This window comes from Pyxicephalus adspersus, chromosome 1 (assembly GCF_032062135.1).
Source record: "Pyxicephalus adspersus chromosome 1, UCB_Pads_2.0, whole genome shotgun sequence".
Taxonomy (NCBI): domain Eukaryota; kingdom Metazoa; phylum Chordata; class Amphibia; order Anura; family Pyxicephalidae; genus Pyxicephalus; species Pyxicephalus adspersus.
In genome coordinates this window covers 154,718,853-154,734,012 of record NC_092858.1, presented here as the reverse complement: position 1 = coordinate 154,734,012, position 15,160 = coordinate 154,718,853, and positions in this window count along the sequence as shown.

Below are 15,160 nucleotides of genomic sequence, written 5' to 3'. Positions count from 1 at the left end.
CATTAACCGTTTTTTTATGTTCTGCATGGTCCCTTCCCATTTAATATAAAGTGCTTACAAGAGAAACCATTCTTATGAACTGACAGCTAGGTGCACAGCTAAAAGCAACGGTGCTATCCCCTTCTTTAATGCAGGGGCCCCCAGACATCCATTGAACCTAAAATTCCTCCTAAGTAGCCTTGTGGATGAACTGGCTCCCCTGGTATAGTCAGTGCTTTCAGGACTCAATCCAATTCTCTAAATATCCAGGCTTTTTGGTGTAATTGAAAAATATCATGCTAATGAGTTTAAAGTAGAATAGTGCTCCACTTGCTCACTGCATAGAAGACTACACCACATTATATATGTGCACATTTTTAGAATTACCCAACTATTTTTATTCCTGATCAAAAACAACATATGCAAAATCTCTTTACATTCTCTTATAATTTCCAGCAACATTGGATTTCCTTAATTCCATGAAATGAATGCTCATGCCATAAACAAAGTTAGATTAGGCATATATTCTCAAAAATGATCTGCAGCATGTGACAGTCTTTGCCCCTTCTGACCAGCCAAAGTTATGACCTTTGGGTATCTGTATTTATAATTTAGAATCAACAACAGCTGGATATCCACGTGTTGCATCTGACCAGGAAATGTTGCGTCTCTTGGTGCTGACCTTTCTCGTACTTTATATGTTGGGTTTGAATATGTTGATGAAATCACTTTGCTAGGAAGATGTTTTGTTTGTTACTGAAACTCAAACCTACAATTCCGAGGAACAGCTGATGTTTGTGTCACTTGATGCACTAATATTCATCAATGCAGCCAGTGACCTCAGGTAATGTATGAATAGAAATGAAGATGAGTATTTTCAAGGAGCACAGGTGATAATTATTCACAATGTGTCTCTTGACCAATAAATGACCTTTTCAGGCTTATGTGCTGATCTGATTGTGCTGCTTTCTAATCTTCCTCTGTGTAAAACAGGATCACTGGAAATTGTATTTAGCTTTTTCAGTATCCACAATAAAAATGTGCAACTAAACTAGAAGGTATAACAACCTATTTTCAAATAGGCCCAGACTCACGTAATTAAAACAGAGATTTCATGAGCTATGGAAGGCAGCACTAAAAGAAAGACAGCGCTCAAATCTGAGTAAAGACAGCACAACTTTAAATCATTCAGTAATCACTAGCAATAATGAAATTGTTCTCTTGGTTTAGTGAATGTGATGAAGCTGTGCTAATTACAGTCATGTGCAAGCAAAATTCATATTTACATATTTACGTTTTAAATTTATTCACAAAGATACATAAAAATTCACTTAGCAAAGTTTTACCTTGAAAGTGAATATGCTCTGTTTTTTAGTAAATCAAGTTCACTATGTCAATTTGTTTTGCCAAAATATTAAAATGCTAACAAAAGATAAACTTGTTTTGGCATCGGATAGCCCTGTGAACATTATATTCATAAAAACTATTCCTAAAATTTACAGAAAAAGGTTATTTGCAGGTATATATATGCAAGTATTTATATATATATATATATATATATATATATAACATCAATTATATTATAAATAAACATATATAGGCTGATGATGAAGGGGAAAGCTACTCCCTGAAACACACCCTGGTTTCCAAGTTGCAAAATGATGTGGTGAGTTAGAGAGCGTGACACTCATATTTGAGGTATAATGCCCTCTAATAGTCATGGCTTTAAAAAACATTGGGCCTGATTTAATAAAACTTTCAAAGGCTGGATAGGATACATTTTCATCAGTAAAGCTTGTTGATCCTGCAAACCTGGAATAGATCTGATTCAAAACTCAAATTTGCTAGCAAATAGCAAATGCCTTTAAAGAAATCCATTCCAGGTTTGCTGGATCACCCAGCTTCACTGATGAAAATGCATCCTCTCCGGCCTTGGAGAGCTTTAATAAATCGGGCACATTGTATATGAATATAGGAAGTTATACGAATAAAGGAAAAATATGCATTGGGTTGGGTAATTTAAAGTAAAAATAAGCCAGCTGTTGCAATCTCCTGTACACAAACAATACTAACATGCAAGCCCACTTACATAGAAGACCAAGAGAATCCATTATATAGTGTTACAGATGCAAAACTAAAATATTGACTTTGTTTCTTTTTTCATATATATTTGAAATTATTTAAAAAATCCTAAGAACATTTGATCTTTTAATGGAAAACAAAAAGGTTCAACTTGAACATTGAGTTTGGCAAATGTTTTGGCACTTTTACCCATCTCTATTATCTATCTGTTTTAAAGTCAATCAATAAATATATAATAACATACTTTTTTATTTAGATGATTTTAAAGATGCACTGCTACTGTTTTTAATGTCCAAAGCAAACACTGTAAACCTCATTTAGAGAATTTTACTTTTCAATTATCTATCTTCCACATATCCAGAATGCAAGATTTTACCAAAATTGTAGGATTCAGCAAGACATACTCCTACAGAATCTACTAAGATTTTTAAATGTTGCCTTGAAATACAGAGATAAATGAAAATGCTAAAAATAGGCGGGTACTATGTATAGTATGTGCTATAATGATAAAACTAAGCAATTAAAATGCTGTAAAATAAAATGGTGCCCCTTACATAGGAGCTCTAATTCCCTAAATGTATATATAGGTTATATACATTTTCAATTTGACCCATTACAACCCTAATTTCACCAAAGCATCTAAAACATGTCCTAAGTATAATTTTGTACACTAAATGTTCTGAAGGACATTTACTGAAAGTAAAGACCACATGCAGATAAATATTCTCAGTGTGATTATAGAACCCTGTTTCCTCCATCTCAGTACTCCCCCTGTGTACTTCTTACCCACCAGAAGTGTAAGACCCCAAAAAGGTTTCCCACAAGAAGAAACTAATGGCTAGTCACATGAAGCCACAATGAAGCCACCGACACTCCAAGGACAAGGATACAATGAGCAAACGTTGAGCGCCATATGTGAATGTACGTTTTTATGCGTTTTTTTAATAAATAAAACATAAAAATGTTTTAAACTATGCAAGCTTTGTTTTTTCTTATAGTAACCTTTTTAGGTTGAACAATCTGACGAGGTTACTGAAAGCCAACAGGAATGTATGTAGAGGAGCTGAGAAGTGTTTTAACCAAGCACTACTACAACATTTTTTAAAGGGGTCTATAACTTCTGATAGGTGAGAAATTTACAGGGGAGCAATGGGGGAGGAAACACAGTTTTATAATCACATAAAGCAGAGTCATGAAAAACAGGATTTTTTTCACCAAATGGACTTTAGGACATGTGATGTATCAATTTTTATTGTGGATTAGTTTTTAGACTATTTGGTATAATTAGTGTATGTCTGGGCCAAACTTTCATTGTGTTTCAGTTATATTTGAGTTTAGGGGGTTAACGCTCATATTTACACACAGGGTATTTTATGTTTTTTGTGTTGTCTTATCAGAATAGTTTGCACATCAGATAAATAGTTTTATTCACCAATTTAGGGTTAGGACAGTGCTAAATCAAATCATACACCCAAATTAAAATATAGTGCCTTAACATTTTTATATTTTATTTTAAATGGAGTGATATGCAAATGATTGAAGATGGAAGTGAAACAGTCTGCCTAATTCACTTTTCTGGTATTAGTTCTAATAGTGGAAGGAAGAATTTAATATAAAAATGACAGCATCAATCTGATAAAGTAATTTCTTCTTGTCATATTTAATTATATTTTCAGTACTTCCCTGAAATAGATATTTACATTTGATTTCAGTTAGAATATAGTATGCATTGTTATTTTTATCTATTGAATCCAAGTAATCATGCTGACATATCACAAAGCATAATAAATAAACAATAAAAAAAATCAATATTATGCAAACAGAAATGAAATCCAGATTTCAATTTTACTTAAAGATATGTCATTTAGGGCTCTATTTATAAAACAGGGAATCTGGCATTTCTTCAAACATTCCCTAGTGGGAATCAATACCTGCTATTGAAACACATAGACCTAGAAGACTCTCACAAGGGAATGTTTGATATGATATCCAATTCCCTGTTTTATATATAAAGCCTATAATGTTTGCATATCTATAGTAGATACAAAGTGGCTGTTCTTCTTAGGGCTATTAAATGGCTTAATAAAGCAATATCATTTAAGTATCCTGTCTTAAACTTCTGCATTTGCACAGTTTAATTACTTGATCATGAATTGTTGCACATTTTGCAAGAAACTTAGAAACTTTTGCTATAATTGCATATTTCTTATAGGTATCCTAAAGTATTGAAATAAAGAAAATGTCTCACAAAATCATGGTTATATTTATACAAACAATATAATTAGCACTGATCGTGTTCTAGGACTTGCCCTGGTTAATTATTGCTAATGATGAGCAAATCAGATTCTTTGATATCAAAAACAAGACCAGCATGTGACAAAGCAGTGATATTGATATTGTAAACTTTAACCACACTAAACCCTTACGGCTACAAAACTTTGTAACAATTACCATATCAGCAATGATGAACACAAACATGTACCTGAAAAGTGCAGTTTATACTCTCCCCTTAATCCAAATTCCATTGTGAAGATCTCCATGTTTGGAAAACATTTCTTCAGGTAGCACTTTAGCAAACTAAAGAGATTATGGCCAGATTATTTAGCCATCCTTTGATCACAAACAACTGGATATATTATGATTATAGTTGCTTTGGCAGAGGCAGTAAACTTTATACAGGTTATCAATAAATTTATGAAATGAATACTGAATGTTTATGAGGATAACTGATTTATATTACTTAGTCCATGCACCTGGTGGGTCATATGCATGTCATACATTTTAAACTCCATAACAGAAATAAACTTCATATAGTTTACCAGCATTTAGTGACAGAATATTAAGTCAAAAAAGAAATGAAATATATAAAAAACCATGAAACGAAAATGTTTGAAATCCTGCAGTGTAAAGAAATCTTTTAAAAATTAGAATAAAGGAGAATAATATACAATTCCCAAAATATAAATATTTAGATGTAGTTTATTTATTGTAGATCTACATTAATATATACATATAATAAAAAGCTCAGACAAAAATAAAATGGGTCAACCACAGCAATAAAGTGTAAATCACTGGCGTATACTGCACTACCCAGCTGATCATCTGCTTTGCAGCACATAACAAAGAAACTCTGAGGTTTCCAGTAGGTTTGGAGCTTCAGGGAAATTTGTAAAATAATATCATTTTAAAATAATTTAGGTTTTGTCTTGGAATATTCTTGTAGACTATGAAACCGTCATGTCCAGGAACCAGACCATAACTGTTTTGGTGGTGAATTTATCCTTTTTAGAGCAAACAAAATGATAGGTTTTCTGTATGAAAATGTAAAAATTATTTAAATATTAGATTGGATGAATTTAGTATTATTATCCAGTATTTAAATAGGGACAATATATTACACAGCACTTCACAAAGTCCACAGTCATGTCACTAGCTGTCCCTCAAAGAGGCTCACAATCTAATGTCCCTACCAACGTCATATGTTATTAACACAATCTAAGGTTAATTTGAGGGGAAGCCAATTAACCTCTTGTTTTAGAATGTAAGAGGAAACTGGAGTCCCTCCACCTAATCAAGGGGAGAACCTGCAAACTCCATGCAGACAGCATCCTGGCTGAGATTCAAACTTTGGACCTAGAACTATAAAGACCAGAGTGTTAACCTCTGCGTCACCGTGCCGCTAATACCAAGTGCTTTCTGAATCATTTTTTTGTTTTGGTAATTTATATACATTTCTGTCTTCATCCATTGGTAAATAGCCATAGGCAAAAAGTCAGAATAAATAGCTTAAACACAATTTGGAATTCCCCTATTGGAAATGTTGCCACTTTTTCCCAACCGACCTCTTTTTTTGTTGCAGTATTTCATATGATATGGTACCTTTGCAGTAAAGGTGGAGGGGATTATTGTAATTGTCATATTTGCTATTTGTGTGGTTATTTTAATAAAAAATATATGTATAATATTTTAATATTCATCTTATTGTTGATATTGACTAACTGGTAAATTGTTATTTCGATCATAAGGTCCACCTTTGAAAATTATTTTCTGGCCTCTCTATATATAAGTACAAATATAATGACTGATATCCTGTACCATGCTCCTCCATCTCCCCTAAAGAAGCCTAAATGGTGAAACGCATTGGACACAGAACAATTGCTATTCTTTCTCTATTACCATGCTATAACCCAGGATTAATGTGTATAGTACAAGGTCCTTTACCCCACCTATAGTAGTGGCATAGATCATTTTTCTGTATATTTGTAATTATAGATGTTCTACTGTGTTTACCAATCATATAATATATTTTTGCCAGCAAAAAAAACCCTTCTGCTCTATTTTCTTTTTTTCACACATTTCACACATCATAAACCAACTAGTATTTAGTTTACTCTGCATGCTCTTTAGCTATAAGCTTTTCCTTCAGGCCTGATTCGCTGGCCTAAAAAAGAAATGAAGTACAGGCAAAACCAGCAACTTTACTAAAAAGTACACATGCTGCCTAATGTTAGTGCCTAAATTATTATGAGCGTTGCTATTTGTTGGGAAATTCATATACTCACTCTCATGTTCTGAAGCCACAATTGCAGTGATCCTCACAACCAGTATCCCTTATGCTTCACATTTGTAGTATGGAACTTAAAGTGTCCCTAGGTGCTTATGCAGAAGATTATAGACATTACACAGAAAAACTGTTCATAGAAAATGAGGGCAGGGGAAGGTAATGGGCCATAAAAACAGTTCAAGGTTAAATAAGGAAAGGCAGGAAAGTGCCAAAGGGGTCAACAACTAAGTTGTCCTACTAAACCGAAATAAATGTTCCAGCAGAGAGGACACAGAATCATAGTCATTCAGGGTTTGTGCCAGAGGTTATAACTACTCAAAAATAATTTGTTAAAGTCAAAATAATAAAGAGATGCTGAGTCACAGATTTTGTTCATAGAGAATGATGGACCTTTGGAGCCAATCAAGGTTTAATAACCAGGGTTAGGATAATAGAAGAGAACTATACAGAATAATGAAACTTGGTCTATTAAGAAAGTACACTGCTTTACAAATGTGGTCAAGGGCTGCAACAAGTACTATCTGGATCAATATAGAGCAACTATGCACAGGTAAGTTGGCCCTAGGAACAAAATGAAGAAGAGCTGTATTATTTGCTGCTGGAACAAGGTAGCATCAGATATAATAGTCCAATAGTAGCAGAAAGTCTGGATGTCCAGCTGATGAATACACAAATGGCCCATCATCAGCTAGATGTTTAGATATGCCGTAGGTAAGTCAACCATATTGAATTCACCCATCCTTATTGACTCCAATAAAGGAAGGCTACGGACATGTCCCTCAAATCCTAATTGTTACCCTAGTTATTACATCCCTGACCTTTTTCTTCTGTGTGCCACCTACCTAAACCTTTTTCCTTTCATACAGCTCCATCAAAAAATGCTTAGTTTAACTTCTGTTAGTTTGCAGACAGAACACAATGCCATGTGTAAATTCTAAACCTTCTGCAGTAACATACTTTACTATATAGAGTTTCAGACATGTTTTTCTAAAAAGCTTATATGATCAGATCCTTAAAGTGGCCCTATAGTTATAATATGCATGTGCATGGAAGAAGATCCAACAACCAGAAAAGGACCAGGTAGATATGCTAGAGCCTGTGATGGGGTGAGGACTGTACTAAAATTGTGATCAGCCAGGTACGTTTATTTAATTACAGAAGTGACATCACCGGCCTCTTCTACTATAAAGGATCTGCCTGCTTGTAGTTTTTTTATTTGTAACATGTAGTTCCACTTTAAGAATAGATTACTGTGAACATAGTGAGAATGTTGTACATTCAAAGTATATAAACATCATTCATAAACAATGGTATGATAGGAAATAGGTTTGTTTGTCTATGTATTTTTGAAACCACATCCTAAGAGTTTATTCAGGATTTTATATATCAGAGCACCAATGGGAGCAAATATACATCTTTCCAACTGGTCAAAACCTCCTAACTCCCTTTTTCCATGCATTATTGTAAGTGGTATGTTTAACAGGATGTTATGAACATTGGATTTTGTGCCTCAAAGCCCAAATAATAGTTAGATTAGACACATCAAATTCTCACAGCAATCACATTTCTTAGTATAAATTGTATAAATTATTTTTGTACTAAAATTTAAAATATAAAACTCTGTGCTTAGATGTAGCTCCGTACTTATCAACACAACCAGTACCTCTTTGTGCCCTGTGGCTATCCGATGGAGGTCTTTCAATTGCTCACCCCCCATGTAGACACATGGAACCTAATTTATTAAAGATTTTCAAGACTGGGTAACATAGACTATCAGGGGTGAACCTGGGTGATCCAGCAAACTAGAATAGATTTTATAAAATCATGTCCTATGGTTTTACAAATGTTTTTAATCCTTGGTCAACCTCATTTCCTGTTTGCTGGATAACCCAAGTTCACCTATGATAGACTATGTTCCTCAGTCTTGGGGAGCTTTAATAAATCAGGCCTTAGTTTCTACTGTAATGCAGAGGTGAAAGGAAACGAGCTGCAGGGACATCAGGTATATAAACCATGTATTCTGTCCATCACTTTACTTCTATACACTGTAAAGTGCTGTATTGTACATTTAAAATGAAAAAGTGCTCTAAAAATTTCATTATGAACAAAAGAATAATGGTTTCTATATACATGAATAAAGTGTGCTATTATTACATAGTATTTATATAGCACCATCATATTATGCAGCGCTGTACAAAGTCCATAGTCAAGTCACTAACTGTCCCTAAAGGAGCTCACAATCTAACATCCCTACTATAGTCATATGTCTTTAGTACAGTCTAACGTCAATTTTGCAGGGAAGCCAATGAACCTAACTGCATGTATTTGGGATGTGGGAGGAAATCGGAAACCCACGAAAACACAGGGAGAACCTACAAACTCCATGCAGATAGTGTCCTGGTTGAGATTCAAACCTGGGACCCAGCGCTGCAAAGGCCAGAATGCTAACCTCTGGGCCAAACTTCTGCTGCCCCTGTACCTAATTATAAGCTGAGCACTGTTGAAAAATACCTTGGACAATACACATTATTGTTTTTTAATGAGGGTGCATCATGTATTTTATTTTGATGAGATTTACAGTTCTAGCATTGCAAATGTAACTAAATAAAAACGTTTCTCAAAATGTTTTTGATTTTACTTACAACATATGTTGATTCTTACTATGGATTATGCAAAAAAATAAATAAATAAACAAAAACAAGACCAGCTTTATTGACAGCCTTGCACCCCCAAATTAAACTTAACAATGGTATAAGTGCACAATGAGTTTGCCTATGTTTAATATAATATATTATCAAATTATTATTAATGTTTAAAAACTTTAAAAGTAACTAAATATAGACACTAAATCTGTAAAAATATTTTTATTTCTGTAAACACTATTTGCCAAAATATTCCAAGAGGTGGCAGTATAAGCTAAAAGTATATCGGTGAGGCTGCTTGCTCCATCCAAACCTAAATCATTCACACCAACAACAGGTTCTATAATTGTACCCTTTGGAAATCTCCAAGAATGACAACAAAGTATTTTTTTTTCTAAATGTTCTAAATTAAAATACAAAAGTAGAGCTTTGGCTATGTTTCGTATAACAATGGAAGGCTTTTTAATTTTCTATTTCCATCCCGTTCTTCATCTATTGACCTTTTCAATTTAGAATATTTGAAAAATGTATGTTTGTTATAGAAGGTGCATGAATAATGTAACAGAGAGGATGGCACTCCGATGCTATCAGATCAGCTACAATTAAATTAAAATGTTTAGTTTTCATTTTTTTCTAAATGCTAATGAATGCAGAGCTTTAGATAGCAGGACAAATATTAGGCAAGGTTTTTGTAATGTAATTATTACGATAAGCATTGTTCAGGTTTTCTAACTTTTCCCAGGAAACTGCAGGAGACAAAGCTGTGATCTTCTCTTTTCAAAGGTGCTGATGCTCTGATTAGCTAAATACTCACCAGGGACACAAGTTCTTTCTAATGCTGGAAGCGTAAGGAATTGCACCTTTTAAACCTTTCCTTGTAAAAATGAGTATTTTTTAATTTATTTAGAATTTATACATTTTGATACCACCATATTCTTCCTTCATGTCATTAACATAGGGGATATGCACATTTTTCTTTTAATAAAGATTTTGTGCAGTGTGTTGGACACATATTAGAAATGCACATATTTATGTTCTATGGAAAGCATTTAGTCTGTGTTAATATCATCTTAATATAGAACTTTGGCCCCCTCGATTTTTATATATTTCTAATAATGTATATATATATATATATATATATATATATATATATATATATATATATATTTAGGAAAGACAACTTTTTTCTAATACCTGAAATGATGAAAGGAAAAGCTTCTAATTGTAGTGCAAACAAACCAGGAAAAACTGAAAGGACAGCAGGAACTAAATGCCCTATTTCTTACATGTACAAGATATGGGATAACCATGCAAATTACTTCTTACAGCTTTATTCTTCAGAGAAACATGGGGGATTTTTGTTTCTTACACAAATGGCATTGCTTTGGAACAAAGGCAGGTAGAATACCCATATGGGCAAGAGGAATTTGTAGAAAGGTTTTAATTGTATGTTATGCCAGACTGTACTTCAGCTTTGACCTCTGACCACACTAGAATCAGACTGGTGTGTTTTACTGCATATATTTTATTCTTTTTTATGATATGTACAATAAAATGAAGATGCCGGGCACAATGGGTCTGATTTAATAAATTTTTTCCAAACTGGAGAAGATGACTATCATGGGTGAACCTTGGTGATCAAACAAACCTGGGATAGATCTGGTCCAGGATTGAAAACATTTACCGACTAATAGCAAATGATTTTTTAGAATTTTTTTCCAGGTAGCTTTAATAAATAAGGCCCAATGTGTACTTGTAATGACTGTTACATATGAATTAACATACATACAGGTACATACATACAGGAAGTACATGTAAACCTAGTGTTCATAGACTATAGAATATATAAGAATAAATACATAGAATATATAGGAAAACAAAATTGAGACAAAATCAGTAACATTTTAGGAACCTTGTTTTCTTTCTATCTAGTAGTGGTTAGTCACATTCTACCACACATAAGCTGCAAACCATCTTTAACTATACAAGAACAAGCCCAGCTGAATGTGAGCAATTTCCAACTTCTTTCACCTCCTCAGGTCCTTAACCAAGCATGCCGTCCTTAACCAAGCTTCTTTAACTCTATGGCTTTTAAATAAGCCACTTGTTAGAGATGTCATTTTTTTAAATTGCTACCCTTTATTAATTCAACCCTTCTTTTAAATTTCCTAATGCATGATGTAGGGTTTATGTAGACTGACAATTATGACTTTTTCCAATGTCAAATATGACAGCAGGGGTCTCCAGAAGAGCTGTAGTCAATCAAGTTGATAAAACACCCCTCCATTCAATAAAGTATTCCGGGGTGTGTTCAGGAAGCCATATATTTCAGGATATAATTAATTAATTTTTAATGAAAGTATATAGCATAGGCTCCCAGATGGAACAGCAGTGTAAGGTATTATGGATAATCACATGGAAAGGTATACTTGGAGGACAATGCTGGAAGCTGTGTACTTTAATTAACAGGCATACATAGACAGGGTGGCAAGGCATTGCTACTGTGAAAAGGAGATCCTACTTACTGGTGGGATCACAAGGTATTTAGAATGTATTCTAAGATGTTATTAAGAAAAAGCATAAATAGTCATCTAAAATTTGTTTGGAGCCTTTTTTACTCTTTTTTTTTTATATTATTATTGCGCATCCTTACCGTGCTCATCCGCCAGCAGCCTTGATTGGTGCGTGCTCGCGGCAGGAATGGTGATGCTTTTTAGAGGTAACACTAGAGAGCCGCCTAAGAGTTAATCTTTTTTATCAAGTTTATTACAAACCCATGGAATACTGCATACTCGTATTGTGGGTGTACAGATAGATTTGTGGAAACTGTCTAGACTGTGATCTTGTGATAATCCTTTGTCCTTCTTGCCACACTTGTTTGAGTTGGAGTGACCTGATAAGAAGAAAGTTATGGCTGTTATACTCTAACAGGTCATAAGAAAGAAAGCAGCTGGTAATATACAAGATATAGTCCCATACTAACAATAATATTTTTACGGTATGGTATAAGTATAAGTACTTATAAGTCTGGTATAAGTATATGGGATTTGGGATGTTTGGCCTAAATGAGCAGATAATAATTATGTACAGATTAGGTTAAGATCAGTGTATAATTGTTAACTATGGCTTTCATAGAATTGAGTGCTGACACTGACATTTTCTGGATACGTGTAAAGAAATGCCAGCTTCTCCCTGCCTGACTCTTCCCAGTTAGAGGATATGAAAATGGGCACTCCCTGGGGTAAACCCAGTTGTGTGATCTTGCTGTTGGATCTTTTGCTGTTTTGGACTATTGTAGACATGCAATAAAAATAGGTAATAATTTTTAATTAGGCAGCGCCTGAGTGTTTAGTGTCATTCTTTAACCCTTTCTGACATTTATAGCCCTGAACCTTTGCAGTACCGGTATATTATTTTGTTTAGCCTAATGAGAGATTTTCATTAGCCCTTTTATGAACAGCAGTCATTAGTGCCTATGTGCTCAGGCCAAATTTAGCATTGTCCATGTGTCTGTTTGTGTACAGCCATAACATTTTACACTCAGTATATATATATATATATATATATATATATATATATATAGAGATATACACAGTTATCAAGTTATGAGCATGTAAACATTCAGAAAGCTAATTCTAGCAACCCCTGTAAGGCTATTGTTCCACATTGATTTTTTTGTTTTATTTAAAGCCTACAGAGAGGAACTGGAATAGTTTGTGGGCCTTCTGTCATGAATTGCTAGCATACTGATTTTTATTTCTGACTGATTGCGGAGTATGGATTATCAACCAGATTGATTGTGTAATCACACTAAATGACGACTAAGAGCTGAAAAAGTAGGGGAAAAGATAGGAAAAGGTAAATGAGTGATTTGACCACACAACTTTATGTCAACTGCAATCAGCTGTATGTGATTATTCACATACATTATGGACAGGCACAACCTACATTAGACAGTATTAATCCCCCAGCTAACTCCTCTGCAATGCCTTCCCTTACATATCCATTATTTAGGAACCCATAAGGGTTTTAATCATCATCTGGTCACAGCTGAAATCAGTAAAAATCAGTTTGGAATAGATTTACATTTTGGAGCAGTGTTTCTCTACCAGGGTTCCATGGGACACTAGGATTCCTTTAGAAGATTCTAGGGTTCTTTGAGCAATGAACAATTAGTTCTTCTCAGGTTGACACCAATAAATAATCTATTTGGCTCTCTGTAAGGGAGACATTCATCCCAGTGGTCAGAAATATAGGAGACATTCTCCCATTGATTACTCCGCTACTGTACCGTGAGCTGTTATTATATTAATTATAGCAGGGAATTCCTCAAGACCTGAAAGATATTTCAATGTTTCTCCAACAAAAGGTCAAGATAGGCTAGTTTAAAGAGATGAAAACCGACAACCTTTCCTATTTTACCCTCTAATTTATTTCTTAATACATAATCCATGTTCACACAAACCCATGAGAAAATGTGTGTATGTAAATATAGTAATCCCCGATGGTTCATAGTGCTCACTGGAATTCATGATGACATTGCCGTTTGTAGAAAGGTACAAGGAATACTACATAAGTTCATATATACCCTGTTGATGAAACGTAAACACATTTTGAGCAGGAACATGTTTCCATTATTCCAGGAAGCCTGGCCTGCTTTCTGGGATGACTGATTAGCTCTTTGCTTGACTGAAATTTCTAAAACTTTAAGGAATGATAAAAGACAGGCAACACCTGAACTCAGGTAGAAGCCTCAGCCATTGAGTTGATGCACTGCCTGGGTCTTGGGAGTTCCTGCTGGATGTCACTGGGCTTCCCAGTCATTGTGAGCAAGGATGAAGCCAACTCTTTTGGTGATGTATTCTCTTTGTACAGATGTTCCATTCCTGAGATCTTGTCGTTAAACAAAGTCGTTGTTAAGCAAGGACAGTCTGCAGACCGAGGAATGAGAGGAATGCAGAGGAAGAAGATAGAGGCCCAGGAGACAGAAGTGGAGATGCTGTGTGGATGTACAGTTGACAATCAAAAATCCGGCAACCTCGGGACCCGAGAAGTGCCAGATGTTAAAAAATTCTGGATTTTTGAAAATTTTTACTAACCTCCACACACAGGCCAGCCTTCCTCTCGCAGCACCCGTGGACATCTGACACAGTTCCAGAGGGCAGGTAGCAGGGACGTCTCAGCGTGTATTTAGTGTAGTAAGCAAGACGTAACAGCTGTTTCTACAGAACAGTGCCATCCAAACATCAGTGGCCAAACAGTATACTGCAGTCCCTGTATTGAAAATGCGATCTGAAATTCATGCCTGAAAACTCATGGAAATGGATTATCAATAGTCGGATTTTCGATTGTCAACTGTACACTGTACAGTTTTATACAGTGTACTCATTAGAAAAGCCGCTCGTAAGTGCAGGTGGTCGGGAAACAGGTAAGTCATAAAACGAGGATTACCTTGTGTAGAAGTTAGTTACCCTCTTATAAGGTGCTTATTGATACTACTTATTCTCTTAAATCAATTATTTGAATCCTTGAATAAAATATTGCATTACTGGTATTATGGCCACTGAGACTCTCATTTATCTCGAGCAAAATAGTACATGAACCTACAGGAAAATTTTAGGGAATGTGGACCTGAATGTGCACACATGTACGCCATATGTGATCTGTACATAACAGCTATGGCCAAGGTAAAAGGAGCAGGAGCTTAACACATTAGGGCTGTAAAAAGTTTGGGCTGTCCTCTTAGCAAAGTAATTTGTCACCTAGCAAGTGAATGATAGACTGGCTTAGTTAATGTACTGAAAATTCTCATTGCAAAGAATACCCAATCATGTGCAAAGAAATATCATGCACATGACTGGATGGTTGATGTCAATAAAACCTCACCTTCATA